We start from the raw sequence: 27,471 nt of genomic DNA on the forward strand, positions 1-27,471 counted from the left end.
AGATTGCAATTCATGTGTGTGTGTATGTTTACCTGCTTTAACCTTGTAAATAACTCTCTTGTCTCCTCTTCCGATTTAATAAATCTTTAGATAGTTTATTGTAGGATTGGCTACAAGCATTGTCTTTGGTGTGAGATCTGAGGTGCAACTGACCTGGGGTAAGTGACTGGTCCTTTGAGAATGGGAGAAACTTGAATATTGCTGTGATTCTTGGTGTAAATGACCATCTGTCACAAAGGTAGGCTCCTCTGAGTGGCAAGACAGATTGGAGCACCCAAGGGAACTGTCTGTGACTCCATGTTTAGGCCGTTATGGTGCCTAAGGAGCTTACACTTGATAATTGGTTGGTGAAACCTAAGTATAGAACTCACAATCCATTTTGGGTTTGTGCCCTGCTTCCTAACAGCCTGCCCTGAGATTGGTACCCGTTCTCTTGAGGCACTGAAGGCAGCTTGACACCCGGTGCTAAACAGATACATGTGCAGAGTCAGTGCCTTCCCTGGAGAGCTTGCCTTCTAAAGAGTTAAGACAGACAAAGAATCTGGGAGGGAAAGGAATGCAACATACAAACTGCGGGATGAGTTTCAAACACGCTAGGACTGCATGGTTTTGGTTTTGGTTTTAATTATTTTGTCGGGAGGGGTGTGCACCTGCATGTCTTTAAAGAGCTGGCTGAGGAGCTTGAGCCACTGATGCTGATATTTAACACAACTCGGAACACTGGGAAAATTCTAGAGGAGCTGAATAAAGCTGATGTTGTACCAACACGTAACCAGGGTAAATGGGATGATCTGAGTAACTATAGGCCAGTTAGCCAGGCATCGATCCAGGGCAAAATCATGGAAAAGCTGATATTGGATTCAATCAATGAAAAATTAAAGGACGGTTTCCTAATTAATGCCAGTCAACCTGGTTTTATGGAGAATGGGTCCTGTCAAACAAACCTGATATTGTTTTTTTAGGAGATTATAAATTTGGTTGACAAAGAAAACTGCTGCTATAATGTACCTAGACTTCTGTAAGGCAATTCCCGGCGTCCTGTGTGACGTTCTGGTTTTTAAAAATTAGCACTATCCCAGGCCAATGCGGCACATATTGAAGGGTTTAAAGACGGGCTAACTGCTAGATCTCAAGAAGTAAGTGTAAATGTTAATTGTAAATGTAAATCAACACCCAGAGAGGTGAGATACCAAAGTCTTCTGTTCTTGCCCCAGTACTATTTCTAACAGTGACCTGGAAGAAAACATGAAATCTGTGCTGCTAAAGTTTGCATATGACAGATAGGTGGAGTTGTAAATAACAGAACATGGTGATGGTTTGACAGCACAATCTGGGTTGCTTGGTAGACTGGGTTCATTTGAACGACATGTGTCAATACAGATAAATGCAAGGTCTGACATCTAGGAACCAAGAATACAGGTTACACTTATAGCGTGGGAGACAGTATCCCGGATTTCAGTGACACTGAAAAATACCTTGAGGTCATGGTGGATAACTGGATAAACATGAGATTGCAGTGTGCTGCTGTAGATAAAAGACCAAATGCAACGCTTTTGGTATAGTATAGTTGAGGAGTATTAAGTAGAAAGTAAATCTCTCTCCTGCTAATGGAACGAAGTGAGTCTCTGAGGCATTGGAAGCGAGCGCAGAGTTCTGTCTGCCCTGAGATTTGCACTTCATAGAAGGATGAAAGTCCATGTGTTTCTCAATTCAATTACTGAATTTAGTCTCCAGATTTGACTCAATCTCTCTTCCTGAGACAGCTGAACTTTTCTTGGAAATAACAGAGTAATTTTGCAGAGGAACCATTTTGAAATGCTCTGTTTTGAAATTCATCCTGATAGCCTCACTTTTTGCTGTACCTTTTTTGGAACCAGGAGTTTTGGATGCAAAGGCTTGGTAGGCCAATCCAGCCTCTCCATGTTGTGCCATAGCCTGCTGCCCTGCTAGGAACAGGTATCAGTCCGCTCGTCTTCCAAGGCGAATGAGCTTGGATTGCTCAGATTTGAAATCAGAGGTTTCCTTCTCCTGGACAGACTTGCCTGAAGAGGCAAAGTGAGCGCTGACTGCCCTAATTTGAAATCAGTTTCCCTTCTCCTGAATACAGTTGGTTTACAGCACCTGATTTGTAATATTGGTGCAACCCCTTTTGGGTTTCCTGAAGACAGGTGACCTCCCTCCACCGCCACAGGGATGTGTCTCTGCACCGCTGTATCCCAGTGTGGGTGGGGATACTGCAGAAGACAAGCAGGTGAGAGGATACAAAAGAAAATAATACAAACACAACCAGGTGGGTCTGACGGGGGGACAGTTTGACCGTGTGCTTGACTGGTTGTTTGAAAAGTGTGAATAGGGAGTGCTTTGTTCCAGGTGAGCCATGAGTGGGCCTGACTGTTATAAAAAGCCAGTCAGCTGCGAACCAGCTGAGCGGCGAACAGCAGAGAGGCTAACAAAGGGAGTTCACCTGGGGAGAGCCCACTGAGGCTTACATCTTGCCGGCTTCTCTGAGTAGTTACTACAACTCCTGAGGAAGCTCGTAGAAGGAAGGTAATACGGATGGGGAGCGTTCAGATGTTGTGACCTGCACTGGATGTGCCATGTTTGTCTTTCTTCCTCAGGAGAGAAGCAACTTTGTCTGTACAAAGTGCAAGCTGGTCTCCATATTGGAAGAGAAGGTTCAAGGTCTGGAGCAACAGGTATCGACCCTCCGTTGCATAAGAGAAACTGAAGATTTCCTGGACAGACATCAGGATATGCTTCTACGGGCACAGCGTTCTGAAGATTCAGAGCAGGCTGCACTGCGGGGAACCGGAGGACGGTGAAGAAATTTGGCAGCATGTGACCTCCAGAAGAAGAAAGGGGAGCGTCCATGTACCAGCAACGCAGATACAGGTGAGGAACCGTTTTCATGTTCTCTCCACAGGTACCATTGCGGAGAGTGGACTAGATGATACATCTGAGGGAAGGGACCTGAAGGAGACTCCGCCGACTGGAAGGCATGAGATGCACTGTCCTAGGGATGGGGCTTCCACGACCACCACTCCCAAGAGAAGGAGGCGGGTGGTGGTGGTTGGGGACTCTCTCCTCAGGGGGACTGAGTCATCTATCTGCCGCCCTGACTGGGAAAACCGAGAAGTCTGCTGCTTGCCAGGAGCTAGGATTCACGATGTGATGGAGAGACTGCCGAGATACTCATCAAGCCCTCGGATCACTACCCCTTCCTGCTTCTCCACGTAGGCACCAATGATACTGCCAAGAATGACCTTGAGCGGATCACTGCGGACTACGTGGCTCTGGGAAGAAGGATAAAGGAGTTTGAGGCGCAAGTAGTCTTCTCGTCCATCCTCCCCGTGGAAGGAAAAGGCCTGGGTAGGGACCGTCGAATCGTGGAAGTCAACGAATGGCTACGCAGGTGGTGTCGGAGAGAAGGCTTTGGATTCTCTGACCATGGGATGGTGTTCCAAGAGGGAGGAGTGCTGGGCAGAGACGGGCTCCACCTTACGAAGAGAGGGAAGAGCATCTTCGCAAGCAGGCTGGCGAACCTAGCGAGGAGGGCTTTAAACTCGGTTCACCGGGGGAAGGAGACCAAAGCCCTGAGGTAAGTGGGGAAGTGGGATACTGGGAGGAAGCACGAGCAGGAGCGTGCGAGAGGGGAGGGCTCCTGCCTCATACTGAGAAAGAGGGACGATCAGCGAGTTATCTCAAGTGCCTATACACAAATGCACAAAGCCTGGGAAACAAGCAGGGAGAACTGGCAGTCCTGGCACAGTCAAGGAATTTTGATGTGATTGGAATAACAGAGACTTGGTGGGATAACTCACATGACTGGAGTACGGTCATGGATGGATATAAACTGTTCAGGAAGGACAGGCAGGGCACAACAGGTCGGGGAGTTGCACTGTATGTAAGGGGGCAGTATGACTGCTCAGAGCTCAAGTATGAAACTGCAAAAAAACCTGAGAGTTTCTGGATTAAGTTTAGAAGCGTGAGAAACAAGGGTGATGTTGTGGTGGGAGTCTGCTATAGACCACCAGACCAGGGGGATCAGGTGGACGAGGCTTTCTTCTGGCAACTCATGGAAGTTACTAGATCTCAGGCCCTGTTTCTCATGGGAGACTTCAATCACCCTGATATCTGCTGGGAGAACAATACAGCGGTGCACAGACAATCCAGGAAGTTTTTGGAAAGTGTAGGGGACAATTTCCTGGTGCAAATGCTGGAGGAACCAACTGGGGCAGAGCTCTTCCGGACTTGCCGCTCACAAACCGGGAAGAATTAGTAGGGGAAGCTAAAGTGGATGGGAACCTGGGGGGCAGTGACCATGAGATGGTCGAGTTCAGGATCCTAACACAAGGAAGAAAGGAAAGCAGCAGAATACGGACCCTGGACTTCAGAAAAGCAGACTTTGACTCCCTCAGGGAACTGATGGGCAGGATCCCCTGGGAGAATAACATGAAGGGGAAAGGAGTCCAGGAGAGCTGGCTGTATTTTAAAGAATCCTTATTGAGGTTACAGGGACAAACCATCCCGATGTGTAGAAAGAATAGTAAATATGGCAGGCGACCAGCTTGGCTTAACAGTGAAATCCTTGCTGATCTTAAACACAAAAAAGAAGCTTACAAGAAGTGGAAGATTGGACAAATGACCAGGGAAGAGTATAAAAATATTGTTCGGGCATGCAGGAGTGAAATCAGGAAGGCCAAATCACACCTGGAACTGCAGCTAGCAAGAGATGTTAAGAGTAACAAGAAGGGTTTCGTCAGGTATGTTAGCAAGAAGAAGAAAGTCAAGGAAAGTGTGGGCCCCTTACTGAATGAGGGAGGCAACCTAGTGACAGAGGATGTGGAAAAAGCTAATGTACTCAATGCTTTTTTTGGCTCTGTCTTCACGAACAAGGTCAGCTCCCAGACTGCTGCACTGGGCAGCATAGCATGGGGAGGAGGTGACCAGCCCTCTGTGGAGAAAGAGGTGGTTCGGGACTATTTAGAAAAGCTGGATGAGCACAAGTCCATTGGGCCGGATGCGCTGCATCCGAGAGTGCTAAAGGAGTTGGCGGATGTGATTGCAGAGCCATTGGCCATTATCTTTGAAAACTCATGGCGATCGGGGGAGGTCCCAGATGACTGGAAAAAGGCTAATGTAGTGCCCATCTTTAAAAAAGGGAAGAAGGAGGATCCTGGGAACTACAGGCCAGTCAGCCTCACCTCAGTCCCTGGAAAAATCATGGAGCAGGTCCTCAAGGAATCAATTCTGAAGCACTTAGAGGAGAGGAAAGTGATCAGGAACAGTCAGCATGGATTCACCAAGGGCAAGTCATGCCTGACTAATCTAATTGCCTTCTATGATGAGATAACTGGCTCTGTGAATGAGGGGAAAGCAGTGGATGTGTTGTTCCTTGACTTTAGCAAAGCTTTTGACAAGGTCTCCCACAGTATTCTTGCCAGCAAATTAAAGAAGTATGGGCTGGATGAATGGACTATAAGGTAGATAGAAAGTTGGCTAGATTCTCGGGCTCAATGGGTAGTGATCAATGGCTCCATGTCTAGTTGGCAGCCGGTATCAAGTGGAGTGCCCCAAGGGTCGGTCCTCGGGCCGGTTTTGCTCAATATCTTCATTAATGATCTGGAGGACGGAGTGGATTGCACCCTCAGGAAGTTTGCAGATGACACTAAACTGGGAGGAGTGGTAGATACGCTGGAGGGCAGGGATAAGATACAGAGGGCCCTAGACAAATTAGAGCATTCGGCCAAAAGAAATCTGAGGAGGTTCAACAAGGACAAGTGCAGAGTCCTGCACTTAGGACGGAAGAATCCAATGCACCGCCACAGATTTGGGACCGAATGGCTAGGCAGCAGTTCTGCAGAAAAGGACCTAGGGATGACAGTGGACGAGAAGCTGGATATGAGTCAGCAGTGTGCCCTTGTTGCCAAGAAGGCCAATGGCATTTTGGGATGTATAAGTAGGGGCATTGTCAGCAGATCGAGGGACATGATCGTTCCCCTCTATTCGACATTGGTGAGGCCTCATCTGGAGTACTGTGTCCAGTTTTGGGCCCCACACGACAAGAAGGATGTGGAAAAATTGGAAAACGTCCAGCAGAGGGCAACAAAAATGATTAGGGGACTGGAACACATGACTTATGAGGAGAGGCTAAGGGAACTGGGATTGTTTAGTCTGTGGAAGAGAAGAACGAGGGGGGATTTGATATCTGCTTTCAACTCCCTGAAAGGGGGTTCCAAAGAGGATGGATCTAGACTGTTCTCAGTGGTAGCAGATGACAGAATGAGGAGTAATGGTCTCAAGTTGCCGTGGGGGAGGTTTAGGTTGGATATTAGGAAAAACTTTTTCACTAGAAGGGTGGTGAAGCACTGGAATGGGTTACCTAGGGAGGTGGTGGAATCTCCTTCTTTAGAAGTTTTTGAGGTCAGGCTTGACAAAGCCCTGGCTGGGATGATTTAGTTGGGGTTGGTCCTACTTTGAGCAGGGGGTTGGACGAGATGACCTCCTGAGGTCCCTTCCAACCCTGATATTCTATGATTCTATGACTAGAGGCTGACTACCCTCGAGATGGCAGGACACGGTTGCAGGGTCGTGACCAGGCTGACGGATTCTCTGTAACTTGAAGTCTTTAAATCATGATTTGAGGTCTTCAGTGAGTCAGCCAGAAGTTCTGGATCTATTACAGGAGGGGGTGGGTGAAGTTCTGTGGCCTCCACTGTGCCGGAGGTCAGACTAGATGATTGTGATGGTCCCTTCTGGCCTTAGAGTCGATGAGTCCTGAGGAACAAGCCATGGACAGGAAGGAAGGGCAATGCTGTACTGCTCCCCGGGGCTGCAAAGATGCTCTGGGATGAGAAGGTGGCTCACTTTTGGGGTTTCCTTCTAGCTAAACAACTCCAGTCCCCAGCAACGCTGAACTGCACACTCCACACCCCCAACACCCTCTCTCCCCCCTCCCTCTCTCTCATATAACACATCAGACATAGTCCTCTTTTGAACATCTATAGTAAACACGTACTGAGGAATGCCTCTGATTCCTCAGAACCAATTTCCAAGAAAACCCAGCGGAACTGCTCACATCCCCCAGCTACTTCCTTGTTCCAGTACAACAGGAGGCAGTTCCTTGTATAGCGGAGCCACAAGCTGCCAGTCTCCGATCACTTGTGACTCCATTTTCCCCGCCTTGCCCTAGCCCTTTTTTAACAGCAAGAGGCCCTGGAAGGGACGAGGAGAGGGGTGAGTGAAGGCCCAGGTTGTCAGAATGTTACAGCATCCCTGGAAAGGGAAACAAATGGCTACTAGCCAGGCTGGGCAGGGATGGTGTCTCTAACCTCTGTCTGCCAGAAGCTGGGAATGGGCGACAGGGGATGGATCACTTGGTGATTCCCTGTTCTGTTCATTCCCTCCGGGGCGCCCGGCATTGGCCACAGTCGGCAGACAGGACACTGGGCTAGATGGACCCTTGGTCTGACCCAATCTGGCCGTTCTTATGTTCTTAAACAGTGTTTGGCATGAATTTGTCTGTACAAATGATACAGGCTTGAAATCTGCGGGTTTGGGCACTGGCTGCGGCTGGCATCCCGGGTGCCCTGCAGGCACTCAGGAGGAAGTTGAGTTGTGTGGGCGGTGGAAGGGAGGAAGCTGAGGTTGCGAAGGGGAAGTGATGGGTGGGGTGTTGAATATCAGCTGGTTATTTACCTTCTAGCGCTGCATTGTGTGCTGTGTAGCAGCTTCGGGAGGGATTGTCAGGGGGGTATGCGAAAGCAGAATGATGGCCTGGGGGGTGGGGGCCACAGTTTAGGAGGTGACCCAGGTTCAACTCCCTACACTTCTGCAGCTGTCATTTGGGACACTGAGCACGTCATCTAGGCCCAGATTTTTACAGGGATGGAGCTGTTGCTCCGTTCCATGGTCCAAGGCCTAAGGGACTTGCTATGCCTCAGTTTCAAAAGTGACTTAGGCTCCAAGCTCTACTGGCTTCCAATGAGACTTAGCCTCTGAGATGCCTAAATCACTTTTGAAAATGGTACGTAGCCAACTAAGTCACCTAGAGCCAGATTTGTAAAGGTAACTAGGCTCCCAAAAATCCAAAGCTAGGGGATTTTCCAAAGCGCCTTGCTGGCACTGAAATCAGTGGGACTCGGGCACTTCGAAAAGCCCGACCCGACCAGGGGCCAAAATGCATCTGCAGGCACCCAGATATGGTTAAAAATGTGGCCCTTGTGAGGTGCCTCAGTCCCAATCTGTGCAATGGGGGTGGTAGCACTCCCGCTGTACCGGGGTGCGGGAGGCTAACGAGGTGGCGAGGGGCTGCGACAGGAAAGTAATGGGACCGCTCTGCTGGTGGCCTTGCCCTGAGATCAGTGACGTGAAGCCATAGTACATCTAAGGCAGTGGGGACTGTGGCCCTGTAGCCAAGAACGAATGAAGAGGTATGGGTGGTGCTAGGAAACGTCACTGCAGGGCACTGTTCTGTGCTTGTCCCTCGGACACAATGGGAGCAGGGCACTCGGACCTCCGTGCTCCGGATCCGGTGACTCATTTCTCTCAGGCGGCTTCCAGCCGCACCGGGTCAGAGGAGAAAGCCAGTCAGCACATTGCTGTGGATGAGGTTCTCACTTCGCCTGCCAGAGAAATGCAGCTACGTCTGGGGTGCAGCATGCAGTTGCTTAGCAGTGCACAATGCAGCACTGCACACCAGTTTAGGACAGGAAGTGAAGAATGTCATATTCCATTGAAACTGGGGCAGCGGGCAGGAGAGAATGTAAGACAGGCTGTAGGGCAGGCTACTAAACCAGAGGCCTCTTCTCCTGTGAAAAGCATCCTGCATGCTTTATTATTATTTGTATTTCTGTAAAGCCTTGGAGCCCTAGTCATGGAGCAGGACCTCACTGTGCAAGGGGCTGTACAAACACAGGACAAGAGGATGGTCCCCGTCCCAAGAGGCTTACACTCTCAGTGTAAGGCAAGAGACAACAGACGGGTACAGACAGATGGGGGTGCAAGAGAACAATGCAACAGTATTGCTTAGCATGACAGGCAGGGACCTCAAATGACAAAATGACACCTCCAAGCATGGCTGGTGCATGAACCACCCCATCGGGGAGGCTAGCCCAATGGCCCCATCCCTTCCACCCAAGACCCCGTCCCTCCTTGCCCTCCGGAGCCCCAAGCTCCTCCCCACCTCCCCCGGCGGCTGAAGGAGCCCAGCCTGCCCGCCCCAGACACCCCAAACCCCAGGCTGCTGGCCGGCCCCACCACCGCTGCGCCGACCACCCCAACCTCCGGGCCGGCCTGAGCTGTCCCGGGCTGATGGCTGGCTCAAACCCTGGCCCGACACATGGGCTACCAGCCAGCCCGAGCTGCCCCTTGCCATCCCGGTCCCTGGCTGCCAGCCCACCCCCCAGGCCTCCAGCCGGACCAAGCCCCAAGCTCCAGGCCACCAGCTGGAGCTGACCCCCACCACCTTCAGGGAAATGAGAGCAGGGCTTCGGGGCCGAGCGTGGGCATGAGCATGGCCTGGGTTAGGGGAGGCTTAGCCTCCCCTGGCCTATGATACCAGCCGCCCATGCCTCTAAGTGCTCCATAGCACCTCGGTGGGTCGCTGAGTCCATCCCAACTCTCAGAAGGGAATGTCACAATCTGACTCAGCAACCCCCACCACTCCGAGCTGCACCACAGGGTCCCTGGACGCCTCCCACAGGGACACCGTCCCGGCTCAACCCCGCTTCATTGCCAGCAGTCTCTGGCGCTTCTCCGTATGCGCTTCTCCTGTTGACCAGACCCAAGTGGGAGGGTGGCTTTGGCTTCCAGAACCCGGCTGCGATCGGAGCTCGGATGAGCAGAAGCTGGCTAAGGCTCCATCTGGAAAGGTCAGAGGTGATGATGCTGATTTGCTGTGGGAAAGACCTAGAGAGTCAAATTCATTGGGCCCCTAAGTCACGTAGGGTGCGGCTGCAATGGAGCTGGAGCTGTGCGTTCCAGCTCAAGGGGACGTACCCGCACTAGGTCTGATTCGGCTACAGCGCGAAAAACACCAGGGCGACCCGTGAACAAGAGGAACGGCTCGCTGTCCTGAGTATGTACCTAGGGTCCCGGGCGGGATTTGAGGCCGCTAGCCCATCCTGCTCCTTGTACTGCTGAGCCTCCCTGTCTATTTTTAGCATGCTAGCTCCATCACACGCAGGGAACTCAACTGACACACTGATGAGAGGGCTGCCCCGGTGCCTGGTGGACATAGCGATAAGGATGGGCTGGGACTACATTAAAACCCACCGATGGCGGAGAAGGTTTGGGGCTAGAGTCAGAACTGAATGCTGAGTTCAGCCTAGGGCCTGGTCTCAGATTTAGATCGCAGCACAGAATCTCTGCGCCTGGAGCTGCATTCGGCTTTGATCACCCCTGTGGGTGGGGCTGCTGCATGTCCTTTTTATTTGATTCCCCTGCTTGTTCCAGCAGTCGGGTTCTTGACGTCCAGACAAGAATCGTGAGTGTTTGACTAGCCCAGGCTTCCAGGTAGCTACAAACACAAGTTAAATTTCCCATGGAAATCCATGGTTAAGAGGGAATATGTTGCAAAAATTCCCATCATTCATATATATATATAACACCTCCTAAAGGCTTCATGAAAGTCAAGTCACCTTCTGTTCCCAGCTCTGCCACTGACTTGCTGGGTAACCTTGGGCAAGTCACTGTCCTGCTGTGTGCCTCATTTTCCCCAAATGGGGGTGATGGTACTGACCTCTTTTATGAAGTGCTTTGAGATCTGCTTAGGAAAAGCGCTATAGGAGAGCCGGGTATTATTATTCTTCTGCTTTCCACTGAGCAGGGAACGAGGCAGCAGATACAGCAGTATGGAATAGCACAGCAGACCACTAGGTGACGCTAGGCCCTCAGCCATATGTAAACTGCTTGCCCAACTGCTCAAGGAAAATCCCGTTCAAGGCTGGTGGAGCAGGTAAACACACTTTAATAACACGTGGCAGAAGAGTAACTCGCAGCATGGGCAATGGAGAACAGAGATCTGCCCAGGGAGCTGAACCCAGATAGATCTGCTCTGCAAAATGGACATGAAGGGTCAGGTTTGGCTCTCAGAGACACCCGGCTACATCCCAGTCACTGAAATCAGTGGAGCGGCTCCAGATTTGCAGCAGCGTGTCTGATCTGTACCAGGCCAGTGTACCTCCATTGGTAGCCCTGGATTTGCATTTGTGTAACTGAAGATCTGAACTGGGTCCAGCCACTTCCATTGGTGCCAGGCCCTGCCCGACACCCCTATTCTGTCCTAACAGGGCAGTGTCCTCTGCCACCCTCGCTGAGCTCGGCCCGAGGAGCGTTTGCATGCCATTAGCTGCATGATCAACACAAGAGCCCTCCCCAACCCACCGACATCCAGACAAAATCATCATTAGCGGAGTGCGAACGGCTGGCATATCCCAGAAACTAATTAGCCACTATAAATAAAGCCATTATCACTGCCAGTCTGTAGGCATAAAGGGGCTATTTCTCCACTTTGATCATGCCCCGATGAGAGTCCTACCTGAGAATTAAATCCCAGAAGGGGGCAGGAGGCAGATACAGTTGTTACCGTTATTATTAAAGGGTAAAATTGTTATATTTGGCTCTACACCTGCTTATTTATATAGAACCTCTACTGAATTGCATGCTGCACAGCCGGCGAACCTGTCGCATCCCTTGCCGTGCACACCCTCCTGTCTGGTTTTTCTACAGCACTCGTCAGCAGAGGAGCTGAGCTTTGAGACCCTCTGATGAAAGGTGCTAGGGAAGCTCAAATATCAATTCACACAATTAGTAATGGTTGGTTTCAGAGGAGCAGCCGTGTTAGTCTGTATCCGCAAAAAGAACAGGAGGACTTGTGGCACCTTAGAGACTAACCAATTTATTAGAGCATAAGCTTTCGTGAGCTACAGCTCACTTCATCGGAGTGCTAAGAATACGGCCTGTTAAGAATATAGATTGTGGGTCTCTTGCTCGCGCAAAGGCAGTTTGTTTCTCTCATATTATTTCCACCAGCAAGAATTGCTCTGTGACCAGGGCCGTGCTTAGGCGTACGCAGCATACCGGGCTGCGTAGGGCACCAAAAAATTTGGGGCACCCCTGGGTCTTCATGTCCACCCTCTCCCCTTCTTCCTATCCCTCTTCTGACCCTTCCTGCAGGCTCCCATCACAGCTGGCTGGTGCAGCCTGGCGAGTCTTCCTCCGGAGGGGATCTAGTAACTTACAAGTGAAAAAGCCTCCAGCCTGCCAGCCCTATTAGCACAACACTGACACTGGTAAAGAGCCATTCACTGGTAATGAAGCCACTTAACAGGCATTTGCCAACCCCCAGGTATAGACGGTCAGTTTCTGAACGTACTGACAAAAGCGGTTGTGCGTTACTGTGGTGCTTGGACATAGAGTTTTGGAAATAAATCCTTCAAAAGACCACCCCCATCTAAAATACACATTTTCATTTGAATTACGATAGTACAAAAAACTTGCTTCCAAAGTCTTCCTGTCCTTTCTGTCCATCCCTTTCTCCCTTCACCCCGCTCTTGAAGACAGCCCTTAAAGGGACAACACCCGTTTCCTGCCAGATAGCTGGACAAACGACTTTCCCTTTCTTTACTTCTGACTATTTGATGAACTAGTTTTAAGAGAACCCTCCAGCAAAATCAGTAATTAGCAAGATATAAAATCCTTTGTTATGCCTAAAATCTTTGGAAACATATTTTTAAAGGTTTCAGAGGAGCAGCCGTGTTAGTCTGTGTTCGCAAAAAGAAAAGGAGGACTTGTGGCACCTTAGAGACTAACCAATTTCTTTGAGCATGAGCTTTCGTGAGCTACAGCTCACTTCATTGGATGCATTCAGTGGAAAATATAGTGGGGAAATTCAAAGTTGGTGAAATTTCATAAACATGTCTCTTGTTATGGAGATCACACAAAGCAAATGAGTGTTCCCTTTTTCAAAAAGCAGGGAACATTGTTATGAACACACTAAACCTCTGTGACTGATTCATTTTAAATAATGTCTTTGTTTCAGTGAGTTAGATATGTAGTCATCTGGAATGATTCCTTTCTGAAGGCTTAAGAGTACATTTAAAATAGAAAATCAGCTTAAAAATACTAATTAAGAAAACGTAAAACAGAGAAGATGTGCCTCGTGTATCCCATGACATTTCATGTTGGATTCAGCAGGGCAGCTGACTCGCCCTTACCACGGAGTTTTTGCAAATCTAACAAATTTCAGGGTATATCAAAATACCGGTGACCGACATTTTTTATTCCTAAATTTTGTGCTTTTAATTAGGTACCTTCTGTGTGTCCAGTCTTCACCTTCCGGCGTGCCATGGAAAACATGCTCCATTGTCTTTTGAAAAAAACACTCTCCTGCAATTTCTTTCTAATGTCCTTTGCTTCATTTGGGTTCAGGGATTTGCCTGGAAGGGGGTGAGCAGGGAGGGGGAGGGAAGAGAGGAGGGAGACAGTGGGGAGAGGGCGGGGCCTGGGCAGAGTGGGGGCGGGGCCTGGGGCAGAGCGGGGTGGAATATGGGCGGGGCCACAGGCAGAAGAGAAGGGCTGGGGACCGGGCGTCCCCAGCCTGCAGCTTCACCCAGTGCCCGGGACAGCAGGTAAGAGCGGGTCGGCTCCCGCACACCCAGTGCACGCTGCAGCCTCCTTAAGCAGGGGCTGTATTCACAGAGCCGAATGCTCCAGCACCGTGCGCTCTGCGTGAGGGAGAGGGTACGGGGGTCTCTGCGGGGAACTGAGACTGTGCGCCGGTCTGAGGCTCGGTACCCCTTGCTGCCTCGTCCTCCCCCCAGGCCGCGAGCCGGGCTGCTGTCAGGCACAGGGGCACCAGTTTGATAATACTGCGCAGGGCTCCATAAACCCGAAGGATGGCCCTGTCTGCAACTCTATGTAATGCTCTGGATGGACTTCTTAACCCAGACCGATCCATGGTTATCTCGGAGGTCCTGCCGTACTGGTTGCCATTTTTATTTGTCATCATTTTATGGACAAGCTTAATAACATCAGAGCTGCTTGTGCAGCCAGGCAGTCCCCCGCCTGCTCTCTGGCCGGTCCCGAGCATTACGTACCCTCTGAGGACAGGAAAGAGCTGCATTCTGTCTCTGAGAGCCAATGGAGCCCTTACGGAGGCTGCAGGTGTGTCACCTGAGCCATGGTGGAGGGCGGCATTGAGGCTGCAGAGCAGAGCCCGCTCCCGCCCCGCCCCACAATACCCACTCCCAATCCCACCTGCTCCCGCACCGTTTCTTGATTTTTTATCCCACTCCTGCTATTATGCCAGCAGGTCCTGTGGGACCTGTGGAATCCCAGACCCTCTAAAATTGTCCCAGCAACGGCTGGATGTGCTGCAGTCAGCAGATGTCTCCCCACCGGCACCCACCCACTCCCTGCACCCCGTGCAATGGCATGGGGACCCCCCCCGACCCTCCCAACTCACCCATGCAGAGAGATCGGCATCCTCACGCACTGCGACAAGGGGAGGCGCAGCCCCTGCCTCTCCCCTTCCCCACACAAAGGGATTAGAAACCTCTAACCCTCCATGCAAATGGCCGGAGAGCCCCCGCATCGCCGTGCCGAGGGGACGGGGAGCCCCTACCCCTCGCCATCCCCAGGCACAGGCCGCGAGAGTCTCCCTCGCCACCCGCACCCCTGCCCGGCTGCGCGGCCTTCAGAGCTGGGCAGCCAGAGGGCGGCGGTGGCTGGCTGGGCCGTTCGTGTTGTTTGCAGCTCTTTTTTTAATCCCACTCCCCACCCCGCAATCCCACTCCCCTGTCCCGCGGCCGGGCTCTACGGCCGAGGACAGAGGCAGATAGAATCTCACCTGGGAGCGGCAGGGGGAGGTGGGTGTATTCGGCCAGTTTGGTGATAAAGCGGGCCAGATCCTCAGCGGGGGTAAGTCGGTGCAGCCCATTGACTTCAGCTGAGCAAAACCAGCCCTAGTGTGTACGACCCTGGTGCAAGTGGGTGCGTGGGTAGAGCCCTGCAAATCCGCGGGTCTCCGCTTTATAGCTGTGGACCATTTCTGCCAATAGCAACGCAGATGCGGACACAAATTTTATATCCGCGCTGGGCTCTGACGGTAAGAGCCAGGCGGGGAGCTGCGAGAAACTGCGGCAGGGATCCTCCACCTGCCCTGGGCGGGGGGGGGGGGCGGGCAAGCAGCCCCCAGGCAGCTCCACAGGTCTCCCCCCACCCCCACCAGCTCCGTTTCCATGGCTCTGTTCTGAACTAGCTCGTTCCTGAGATGAGAACCCTACCGTTCCTGCTGCCTTCTCCCCAGTGCTTGTTTCCACCCTTGCATTATTCTTCTTACCTCTTTCCTGTCTGTCTAAGACAAGTCCGTCTTACCCAGCATGACCCGATCGACAGTCAACCTGTGGAACTCTTTGCCAGAGGATTAATAAGACTGGGACTTCTCAGCTTGGAAAAGAGACGACTAAGGGGGCAGATGACTGAAGTCTATAAAATCATGACTGGTGTGGAGAAAATAAATAAGGAAGTGTTATTTACTCCTTCTCATAACACAAGAACTAGGCAGCAGGTTTAAAACAAACAAAAGGAAGTATTTTTTCACACAATGCACAGTCAACCTGTGGAACTCCTTGCCAGAGGATGTTGTGAAGGCCAAGACTATAACGGGATTCAAAAGGGAGCTAGATAGATTCATGGAGGAGAGGTCCATCAATGGCTATTAGTCAGGATGGGCAGGGATGGTGTCCCTAGCCTCTGTTTGCCAGAAGCTGGGAATGGGTGACAGGGGATGGATCGCTTGATGATCACCTGTTCTGTTCATTCCCTCTGGGGTATCAGGCATCGGCCACTGTCGGAAGACAGGACACTGGGCTAGATGGACCTTTGCTCTGACCCAGTCTGGCCGTTCTTATGTTCTATGACCCTTGCAGTACACTGACCAGTGTGGTGGGGGCACCCTGTTTGCTAAACTGTCCCCAAACTCCACCCAAGAACCCCACTCAGTCCGGACCCCTTGGTTCCCTTCCACAGCCCTTGGACAGGGCAGGAATAGACTCAGGAATAAATGGAACAGGATGTCAGAGCTGCCACTTCCCACTGACTTTTCCCTAATAAAGGCATTTAATGCTCTTTGAGAGACTTCCAGCCCAGGGTTAATCCCCGACTCACAGTGGGGCTGAGCACTCACAGTCCCAGCTGCATTCCATGGGGGCTACAGGTGCTCAGCACCTTTGTGAAACCCAGATGCCCACCTATGACAGTTCCCATCCCGGCCAACCACAGAGATCGACCCAGGGACCTCCACGGTTGAGATCATGAATGGCTGAAGTTTGTGGTAACCAGCCAGGCTCTCAAGCTGAGAGCTGTAACAGACCCATATCCCAGGGACAGTCAATTTTTTTGTCAAGGTCCAAATTTCTTGCTCATGGTATAGTCATGGTCCAGACTCCAGAGAAAATTATTTTTAAAATAATAACAATAATAATGAGTAAATAAAAAGATTTTGAGGTTCAAAAACATCTGGTGGTCCCGATTTGGCTCACAGTCCGCCTATTGACTACCCTGCCCATATCCTCTGTGGATGAGGTGGGGGAGGGGAGTGGGGATGTGTCCTACGCCCGCACCAGGTAGTTACATGCACACATATCAAAAACAGGTGCACGGGGAGCCGAAATGGCTTCCTTCACAGTCTCCCTCCCACATCAGGCGAGCCATATTTTGGTCCTGCATGCACATTATTTCGTGCCACAATCAGATATTTTGAAATTGCCTCAGGGTTTGGGGCTGCAATCCAGTCCCTGCTTGGCAGGTAGAGGGATGCTAACCAGCGCTTGCTGTGATAATCCTCCTGGATAGGTTGCATTGTGACTCCGTCTCTGGAATCGCTCCGGCATGTTTTAATCATTCCATTATGGAAGAGCCAGACCTTGGCAGCTGCTGGCATCTCATTTTCAGCCAGCTTCTCATTTGTGTTTTTCTGTCAAAGGTTCTTGAAAAGACTGAATAATCAATCAGCTGCCCTTTACCTTCCTCATGGTTTAAATCCACATTTCAGTCTGCTTTTAAAATCCATCATATGGCAGCAGAGAAACTGGACATGCACAAGTACAGCATTATTGATTGGCCACAGCAATTTCAGGTTCCCTTCCCTCCCCTAGTTCCTGTGGATTTCTGAAAGGAAGGCAATCAGTCTAATGGTTAGATCACACAGACCTGGGCAGCCAGAGCTCCTGGGTTCTCTTTCCAGCTCCTTTTGTAACATCACTTAGGCTTAGATTACCTAGTGTTCACTCACTCGGGGTGCAATGGGAGCTGCAGGGTGCAGAGCACCCCAGACAGATGCTTTTGAAAATATTGGCCTTGAATTCTCTGTGCCCCAGTGTCCTTCATATGTAAAATGGGGCTCGTGAAACTTCCCTACTCCCCTGCAGGATTAAATCATTTATATCTTCAAAGTGCTTTGACAACCTCACATAAAGGCAGAGCTGCATGAGCCTATTCTGGTTTCATCTCATATGGGATCTAACCCCCATTTTGTTTTGTTTTGAGTGAACTGAAAATCTTGCAGCCAGATGGCTAAAACCACCCCATTTCACCTGGTTTGGGGCCAAAATCAAGCAAAGGCACAGAATCCCACCATGGTTTCCACCTGGATCAGCTCCTCCTTTAATCATGGCAGGGTTTGTTTCAGTCCTAGCCCGGTTCCCCCTGAGTTTCTAATGGAACCTGAGATCTGGTGAATTTCATCTTGGATTCAGGGCTCAGCACAGAAGTTTCATATTGCTTTGCTGCTAAGTGTATGGTTTTTCCAGGTGGCATTTGATGCTATTGATTAGCGCTGGCTGAATGACTCATTAGGAATATTCACCACTGAGTTCTCTCTTTTCTGGGCAGCAAATGGACCCCGATTTCTATGAATCTAGAGGTGAAGATTCACTGAATTATTTACACAAACAGATTTCATCCACTGCATCCTTCATGACCTGTTTGGTTCAGCGCCCAACGATCTGTGGGGCATGATTGGTCACTTGAGTCACATGGTGTCATTTCTCCTCCCTGGCCCCTTGACTTGCCGAATGGAATTTCAGCCTTGATAAAATCCAGGAGACTTTGGGGATCTGTGAACATTTTCATGGATGCCCAGCAGCTGTCCAAAATGACTAACAACAGCTCCCCATGAGCCACTTGGAACCAAACTGAGTGTTAATCTACTAAGCCAGTCTTTGTTAAAAATGTAACCAGCTCTGTCATGGCTCATGAGATTCAGCCACACTTCTACTGTCAGTGGTAGGTCAGACTGGCTGGCCGATTGCACCGTCCTGGCTTGAGGAGTTGTGTCTGATGGTGAGTGTTCCCCTGGGGTGCAGTTCTCAGATGATGGCCTCTGGACTGAGTGGCTGGTAGAAATGCAATGAAACCTTGCGAGAACCAGCTACTACTTGGCAGAATGCACTGCACGGTCAGGACGCGCTTCAGAGATACAGTCTAAGACACATCAAGGTTCAGCCTGAGACACAGCCCGGCCAGCTGATTGCAATTCCCTTTCTGTGGGAGCCCCGGCCTCTGTGATTTATGGGTTGTAGTTTGTAGAGAAATTGGCAGCTCACAGTGCTCACAGATAATTGCGCTTTTGCAGCTGATGCGGCCCTTTTTAAAAGCCTGTTCCTGCAGCCGTTGGAGTCCGGGACAAAACTCTCATTAACTTCTGTGGGAGCAGGAAGCACGCTGAGGCCCCAAGCCCTTACGCATGTGCATAACTTTAAACACAGGAATAGTTCCCTGGTGAGTGAACCGACTGGCCCCAGGCATACAGAGGCAGGATTAAAAATCAGCAGTTCCCAGCTCCCGGCCCTTGGCTTGTGACAAGGTGACCAGACGTCCTGTTTTCAAAGGGACAGTCCCGCAATTAGGCTCCCATGCAGGTGTCCCGACTTTTTCTTAAAAATGGGCAAATTGTCCCATATTTTCTGTCTCCCCCACATCAGTACTGGCAGGTCCTGCTACTGGCCGGATCCCTGCTCGCCAGCTGCCTGCCTACCAGTGGTGAGTGGTGGGGTCCAGTGGCCAACAATGGGGGTGGCGTGCCAGGCTGGTGGCAGGGCAAAGCTGCAGTGTGCAGGGCCGGGCGCTCTCCCTGCCGGTCCATCAGCGCAGCCCCCGCTGTGTGATGGCTCTCAGTCTCATTTCCGACCGGCACTGGCTGCGTGCTGCGGTGTATGGTGAGTGCAGGGAGGTGCCGGCCGGTTACTTGTCACCTCTGCTGCCACCCTTCAGCCCTTTACGTGCTCCCCCTCTGGCTGTCCTCTCCCTGCTTTGCCCTTCGCCCCCTCCCCAGCCCCGCTGCTGCTCCGTATCCCCCCGTTTAGTGTGCAGAGAGCCAGCCCCTGGCCGGCGCGCCCAGCTCACCAACAGCCTGGCTGGCAGGCTCCGTCCTTCCCCCACCGCCTCTGGCTGGGCGGGTGCCCCGGGAAAGCCCAAGACCCTCCGGCCCGGGACGCTGGCCAGGAGGAGCCGAGCCCTCCCTGTGCCGAATCCCCACCCAGCGCTGGCCCGGGGAAGCCTCTCGGCCCCTCAGCTAAGCTCTGGAGTGGCGGGGGAGGGGAGGATTTCTAGCCTGCTTGTGCCCCAACCCTGCAGACTCCACAGCAGCCCCCCGGGCAGGGGCTTAGCACCCTCTTCACCTCCCCACCAACCAGTGCGGGGCTGCTCCATCCCCTGCTGAGCCACCACTCTGGCCGGGTTCGCTGAAGCCCCTGCAGTCAGGTTCCCTGGACCATGGTGCACAATGCATCCTTGGGGCCCAACCCCTTCCTGCCCGTGCTGTAGCCGGGGGACAGGAGGCAGGTGGGTTCTGTCGGTGGCCAGCAGCAGCCTGGAGGTGTTAGCTGCCTTTCGGCACTGTGCGGGCAGGAAGGGACAAGCTGCTTCCAGCCCCAGGGGGTGGGCGGGGGAAGAGATGAGCTCTGCAAAGTTTCAGAGTAACAGCCATGTTAGTCTGTATTCGCAAAAAGAAAAGGAGTACTTGTGGCACCTTAGAGACTAACCAATTTATTTGAGCATAAGCTTTCGTGAGCTACAGATCACTTCATCGATGAAGTGAGCTGTAGCTCACAAAAGCTTATGCTCAAATAAATTGGTTAGTCTCTAAGGTGCCACGAGCTCTGCAAAGACACAGGCCAGGTCATCCCTTTCCCCCCACCTCCCCTGCAGCTGAAAGCAGCTCCTGCCCCTTCCCTCCCACACAGTGCAGAATAGCTGCTGCTGGACCCATTCTGGTGTGAACCCTGGCAGAAATCTGGGGAGGGGGGACATGTGACCCTGCGTGTCCCCCGCCATGTGTTGCCTCGGGAAGATGTGGCAGCAGGTACCAGGAGAGGTGGGTCTGTCCCAGGGGCCCAGCCAGGCATGGAGGGTGGAGAGCGCCGGGCAGTGAGGGTCGTGTGAGAGAGGTGTACGGGAATATGTGTGTGTCACCTCTCCCGTGATAAAATTCTCCCAGAGCACACGTTCTGGCCATCTAATCCTTCGTTGGATAAGCCTGAGCGTATTTAGTGAAATGATCAGTCACCACAAAAATATTCTTAGTGCCGGAAGCATCTGGCTCTAAGGTTAAAAAGTCTATGCAAACCAGTTCCAGAGGAGCATATAATTTAATGTTCATAAGATTGGCAGCTTTTTCCACTCTAGCTTTTCTTCTAATACAGCGCTCACAGTCTTGGCATTTTATTTCTACTGCTTTGGTCATTCTAGGCCAATAAAATCGGTCTCTAGCTAATTCCAAAGTTCTCTCAGTCCCAAGATGACCCATTTCATCATGGATGCCTTCTAGTGCTCTATCCCGATGTGTATAGGGATTATTCTCTCATTGCCGTTGTGCTTTCCGGTACAAGCCCCATTTGAAATGAAAAGTTTGGACCACTCCCATAAATATAACCGAGTCTCATATTTCTCCTTCTTTTCCTCCTCCAGCTTTGGTCTATAACCTGCCTCTAGGAAGTGAATCACACAGGCTATATCAGGGATCAGCAACCTTTGGTACACGGCCCGCCAGGGTAAGCCCCGTGGCAGGCCGGGCTGGTTTGTTTACCTGCCGCATCTGCAGGTTCGGCCGGTCACAGCTCTCACTGGCCACGGTTCACCGCTCTAAGCCAGTGGAGGCTGTGAGAAGTGGTGGCCAGCACATCCTTCAGCCCATGACGCTTCCTGCAGTCCCCGTTGGCCTAGCACAACAATTTATGTTCCGCTCAAAAGTCAACATGGTTTCTGTAAAGTGAGATCATGTCTTACTGATCTATTCGACTTCTTTGAGGGGGTCAACAAACATGTGGACAAGGGGGATCCCAGGGATGTAGTGTCTTTAGATTTCCAGAAAGCCTTTGACAAGGTCCCTCACCAAAGGCTCTTATGTAAATTAAGTTGTCATGGGAAAAAAGGGAAGATCCTTTCATGGTTTGAGAACTGGTTAAAAGACAGGGAACAAAGGGTAGGAATAAATGGTAAATTTGCAGAATGGAGAGGGGTGTTCCCCAAGGGTCAGTCCTAGGGCCAATCCTATTCAACTTATTCACAAATGATCTGGAGAAAGGGGTAAACAGTGAGGTGGCAAAGTTTGCAGATGATACTAAACTGCTCAAGATAGTTAAGACCAAAGCAGACTGTGAAGAACTTCAAAAAGATCTCACAAAACTAAGTGATTGGGCAACAACATGGCAAATGAAATTGCATGTGGATAAATGTAAAGTAATGCACATTGGAAAAAATAACCCCAACTATACATACAATATGATGGGGGCTAATTTAGCTACAACAAATCAGGAGAAAGATCTTGGAGTCATGGTGGAGAGTTCTCTGAAGACGTCCATGCAGTGTGCAGCGGCAGTCAGAAAAGCAAACAGCTATCCCTGGAATACCATGCGGTCACCGAGAAAGAGCATCGGCATCAAGACTGGCATTTCAGATTTATAAATGATATCAAAGTTATATAGTGACAAGGCTGTAGGGTGCCCAGATAGCAAGTATGAAAAATCGGAACAGTGTGTGTGTGTGTGTATGGGGGGGGTGGTAATAGGCACCTATATAAGAAAAAGCCTCAAATATCAGGACTGTCCCTATAAAATCAGGACCTCGGGTCACCCTACGGGGCTGCCACCCATCTATGGCCAGCCGCATCCAACTTTGCAGTCTTCAGGATGTAAGTAAGAGGGTCGTTATCAGTCATTACTTTAAATTGGGCTCCATACAGGAAACCATGGAACTTATCACAAAACGCCCACTTCAAGGCTAGAAATTCTAACTTGTGAACTGGATAATTGCGTTCACTATTGTTCAATCCTCTTCTGGCATCAGCGATAACTCGTGGCTTCCCATTAGTCCTGTATTTGATACAAAGCTGCACCTAACCCAGTAGTACTGGCATCAGTATGCAGAATATATGGTAGCCTCCAATTAGCAAACCCAAGGAGGAGTACAGTAGTCAGCTTTTGTTTCAAGGTTTCAAAGGCCTCTTGGCAAGCTGCATCCAATCTACTCTCAAGTGGCTGTTTTCTATTCCATCTACTTCCTTTAGGGCCACCAGCAAGAAGAGAATTCAAAGGTTTTGCAATAATAGAATACCTTGCTACAAATCGTCGGTAATAACCAGCAAATCCTAAGAATTTACGAAGTTCTCTGAGAGTAGTTGGAACTGGCCAAGTGATGATAGCATCAGTTTTCTCTTTATCTGGACAGATCCCATCTTGAGAAATGATATGACTGAGATATTTCACTGAAGTTTGAAATAATTTACACTTTGATGGTGCAAGTTTTAAACCATATTCCTGAAGTCTTCTCAAAACTTGTAGGAGACATTCCTCATGTTCTTCCAACGTGGTTGAAAATATGATTAAGTCATCCAAGAATGCTACAACTTCTGTGAGATTCATACCAGACATAACACGTTCCATCATTCGTTGGAAAGTAGCTGGAGCATTAGTCAGACCTTGAGGCATCATTTTGAATTGCCAATTACCAAACGGTGTAGTGAAGGCTGTCTTCAGACAGTCAGTCGGCTCTACTGGAGCTTGATAGTATCCACTCTTTAGATCCAATATAGAAAACGATTTAGGTCCTGCCAATAAGGCAAAGGTTTCTTCTGTCCTGGGTAATGGATAGGCAACCTTTCTGGTTATGCTGTTCAGTTTTCTATAATCCACCACCGTCCTAAGAGCTCCAGTCTTCTTACACACCAACACCACAGGTGATGCATATGGGTTACATGTTTCCTGAATCACTCCAAGGGCCACCAACTCACATAGATGCTGACGTTGATCTTCAAAATCTGAGGGTGAAACCCTTCTAGTTCTTTAAAAGGAGATTATTTGTGAATTCAATGTGATGTGTCACTCCTGAAACTCTTCCAAAGTCTAGATCATGAACAGCAAAAGCCTTATAAGCTTCCTTCCTTAAGTCTCAGCAATCCTTTTCTTCTCAGCAGCACTGAGAGCTGATCCTTCAGAGCTGAGTGGCAGTATGACACCATCTCTCTCTTCAGTCGCAGCTGCTGAAACCTGGGTTGGCACTGGTTTTATCCACTCAACTGCTTGCCCCTTCCCAATGTCAGTGAGGTTTCAATATGACATCCTTCCTTGTTAAGGTTTTGACATGTACTCCTATTCTCACACTGGAGCCAGTGATTTTAACAAATTGAGGAAGAACCGCTAGCCCACCGTCAGCTTCTTGCTGTAACCTCTGACTGAGTAAAAATTGATTATAAGTTTCAGCCCACTCATTTGGTAATGAAATCCCACTTACGAATTCAGACCATTGGTGCCTATGAGCGTTGACACTTGTTGATTCACACGTTAGTCTGGACAAACGCAGACTGGTACCCCATGTTGTTTGTTAGTCCCAGACACAAACTTTGGGAATCGTATCTTCAAGGTTATATATCCCAGGTATGGAACCATTTGCCCTCCTGCCCCTTCTATCTGAAGTATACTGCCAATTGACTGTAACTTTCGATAAGATAAATGCTCATTATAGACCGTTTCACATATGCAAATAACTTGAGAACCAGTATCTGTTAGGCAGGTACTCCTTACTCCACCTAGGTATACATAGCCATGACAAGCAGGTCCCACTAACTGCTGGATGGCCTCACTGACACCCATTTGGGTAACATCTGTCTCCTGAACCCATTGACTAGCAGCCTTGCTCTGAGAGTTGTTAGTTTCTTTTCTTCCTGGCTCAAACTTGCTCTGATTTGAATGTGTACCAGTCAGCTGCTCATGTATTACATTGGGGTTAGGAGAATTCTGACATTCATTCTGAAAATGTCCTATTTGCCCACATTTAAAACATAAAGTATTTCTTTTGTTAAATCTTGGTATTGCTTGTTTATTAAATTCTTTGGGTCTTTGAGGAGTAAATTGTGTGTCTGAAATGGACGTTTCAGAACTTGGCTGGGTCAACTGCAGTCCTAGCAACTGCTGCTCACCCTGCAGATATTTCTCCTTCCAGTCTAGTGCAGTGACTTCTTCATGGGAGGATTTTCATATGCCTTTATCAACTGCAAACTACTCCTGCTCAATGGCCTTCCTTTTTCTTCTAGTTCTTGTTGAAGTTTTCTCTTCTGTTTATCAGAGTGCTCCCTTTCAATGGATCTCACCTCAAAAAGGAGTGTGGTGTAAGAGATGCTCTTTTTTCTACCACTACAATTAATCCCTTTTAATAAGAGTGTATTTAATAAGGATTCATGCCAACAACCACGGAAAAATTGATCTTGTATACAAGAGTCCAATTCAGTATCTTTTACCCCACCAGCCTCCAAAATTTCTTGGGCTAATGTGTGTAGTGTAGTCAGCTACACAGAAGGTGGTTCTCTAGTGTGTTGGTGGGTCTCAGAAAATTGAGCCTTAAGCCATATGCCTTCTCTAAAATATCAAAGCATTCTACAGCAGATGCCTTGCTACCAGCTCCTAAGGCCACCTTCAATGCTGGGGGTAATAAACTTTCGATCATCTTCTTTCTTTTGACTTTGTCAGAAATCTTACTGTCTTCCATCATCTTTTTGGCTTGTGCTCGCCAAGCAGGATAATCTACTTCTCCATTGGGTCTGGGTGAATGACCCAAAAAACATTTCAATTTAAATTTCACATCAGTCACAATTTCATTGGCAGATTTCAGCACTCTCTCTAACAAAAGATGTTGCATGTCAGGAGGGAGACGCACAGCAGGAGTAAAGGCTTCTACTGGACCTCGGTCTATAATTGGTGTAGCATCTGTTAACCACCTAGTCTGTCTGTCACTGATGGGTGTAACCACAGCCTGTGTCTCAGTCTTGAACCCTCTGTCAGAATGCACAGAATATCCCTGATTCCTTCAAATTCACAGAGAATCATGTTTTTGTTCTCCCTTCACCCGCCTCATATTAGTCACATGACCAAAGATTCTAACAGCCCTCTTAATTTCTGCTGTACTATCAACAGGGGACACATCACTGACCAAAATGGTCCCATAGGGATCTAACCCTAACTGTGTGCAAGTTTCCATGATCTTAATAATATTAACACAGTGCACAAATTCAATAATATTCAATAACACCAGATTCTTTTATAACTAACTGCTGCAATATTCCTCAAAAGAATTCAGAGGTGAGCTCTGAGCAATCCTCAAGTCCCTGTCTGTTCGGGCATCAATTTGTAACCTTTGGGTGGGCTAGAGTTCACTTCATTTTCCATCTCCGATGCCGTAAAAAACAACCCAGCTCCTATAGAAAGTAGCTGGAGACCAGAGTTCAAGCTCTAAGGATTTTCAGCACAGGTCAATCCCCACATTCCCCAAAAAGAACGAAAGAAATTAATTTAATTAAATAACTTCATAACATCTTATGATAAAGAAACAAAGAATTTTAACAACGTAACATGGCTATTTTATAATCCACAGACATTATCTTCACAGTTATACATAAACAAAAATAAAGAAAACAAATTAAAACCTGAACAGTTCAGTCCCCACAGAAACACAGGGAGAGGAAACTGAAAGTTCCCAGTCACCTAGCCAGTAAGCGAACTGATTAACCAACCACCCAGTTACGTGTACAGATTTCAAGAAACCCCTGTTACAAGAAAATACAAACCTGAGAATAGCAAACTAGAAATGACTCTTTCCCCATTACTACAGTTAAAGAACAGCTGGTGGCTCAGGCTAGTTCAGACAATGTAACTAGAACAGTTTGGCTAAAATCAAAACCACATTCAAACATACAATTAAAATAGAAGTTATTTTCCCCTCCCAATTTCCCATGCTATAATTAGCATTGCCCAGGCTTCCCTGTTAGAGGGTATATAATATCACTAACCTGCTGCAAAATGCTTCAGAGTTCAGGACACCAGCCTGCTTCCTGCCCCAGCTCACCCAGGGCACATGGTCCCCTGCAAAGCAGCTGCCCTGTCTGCTCGCCCTCCTGGAATCTGACCCCAGCCACAGGGACTCTATTGGAGCAGACCCAAAACTAACACCCCCAATTCCAAAAGCTTCTGGATGTGGATTGCTTAATCTGTCTAGCAACAATGACCCAGGCACAACTCACTCCCACCACCCCGCAATGGGTCTCTTAAAGAGATATCTCCCTATTAGGCACATGGGTTACATACGCAGGATTTCTTTTTAACCAGGGCTGAGTTAATTTGATGTTAACTTGAACGTTTGTACTGCATAGTTCTGACTGATTGCCGTTGAACTCGCTTGAATACGAGTAATTTTACCAGATGTCCCGTATTCAGCATAGAGCAATATGGTCACCCTAGTTTGTGATGTTCTGGCTTCCAGAATTGTAGGGCAAATCCAACGGAAGTCCAGGGGTGCTCGGTACCCATCAAAGAACAGGTCCTAGGGGTATATCTAAAAATACAGGGCGTACCTCACTGCTGGTAAACACCCCCTCTCCTCCCAAAGCCCCAACCAAACACAGGGCATCTCTAACCACTCCTCTTCCCGCTGTTCTCATGAGAGTCCCACTCCTTTGACCCCTAGCAGGGATGCCTCTGGGGACCTATGTACATTTCCTGTCACAGTAGATAACGTTCCAGCTCTGAGGGATTCATCTCAGCTGCACTTGTCCACTTCCCCGGAGAGCTCAGAACAGTGGAAGTTCTCTCTGGAGAGCATGGCAAGCAGCCGGGGCATCCTGCTTTTACGCTGTGTGTCTCACTTGCATCTGTATCGGCTGAATGATCATTGTGCCAAGCCAGGATTGGACAGTAATCGCAAGAGCTGAGATCCGGGCCCCCAGTGCTGGGTGCTGGGCAGGCACAGAGGGAGAGCTGATCCCTGCACCAGTCTAGAGGGGCCTGGCAGACAAGGAAGCATTATTACCTTTGTTTGGCAGTGGGTAGCTGAGGCACGGAGTGTTTCTCTGGCCTGTGTTATAGAAACTTTCATAGAATCATAGAACTGGACTCTAGAGGTCATCTAGTCCAGTCGCCTGCAATC

At 49.5% G+C, this 27,471-nt stretch overlaps 1 long non-coding RNA gene across 1 annotated transcript in view; it reads right to left on the reverse strand.

Annotated features, from left to right (window-relative positions):
• Positions 1-26,408, reverse strand: part of LOC140910055 (uncharacterized) — a 36,259-nt gene extending 9,851 nt beyond the window's left edge. Inside the window, exon 1 of the long non-coding RNA XR_012158409.1 lies at positions 26,339-26,408. This is a non-coding gene — a long non-coding RNA (uncharacterized LOC140910055). The remainder of the gene's footprint in view (positions 1-26,338) is intronic.
• Positions 26,409-27,471: the final 1,063 nt, after the last annotated feature.

Source organism: Lepidochelys kempii, chromosome 4 (assembly GCF_965140285.1).
Source record: "Lepidochelys kempii isolate rLepKem1 chromosome 4, rLepKem1.hap1, whole genome shotgun sequence".
Taxonomy (NCBI): domain Eukaryota; kingdom Metazoa; phylum Chordata; order Testudines; family Cheloniidae; genus Lepidochelys; species Lepidochelys kempii.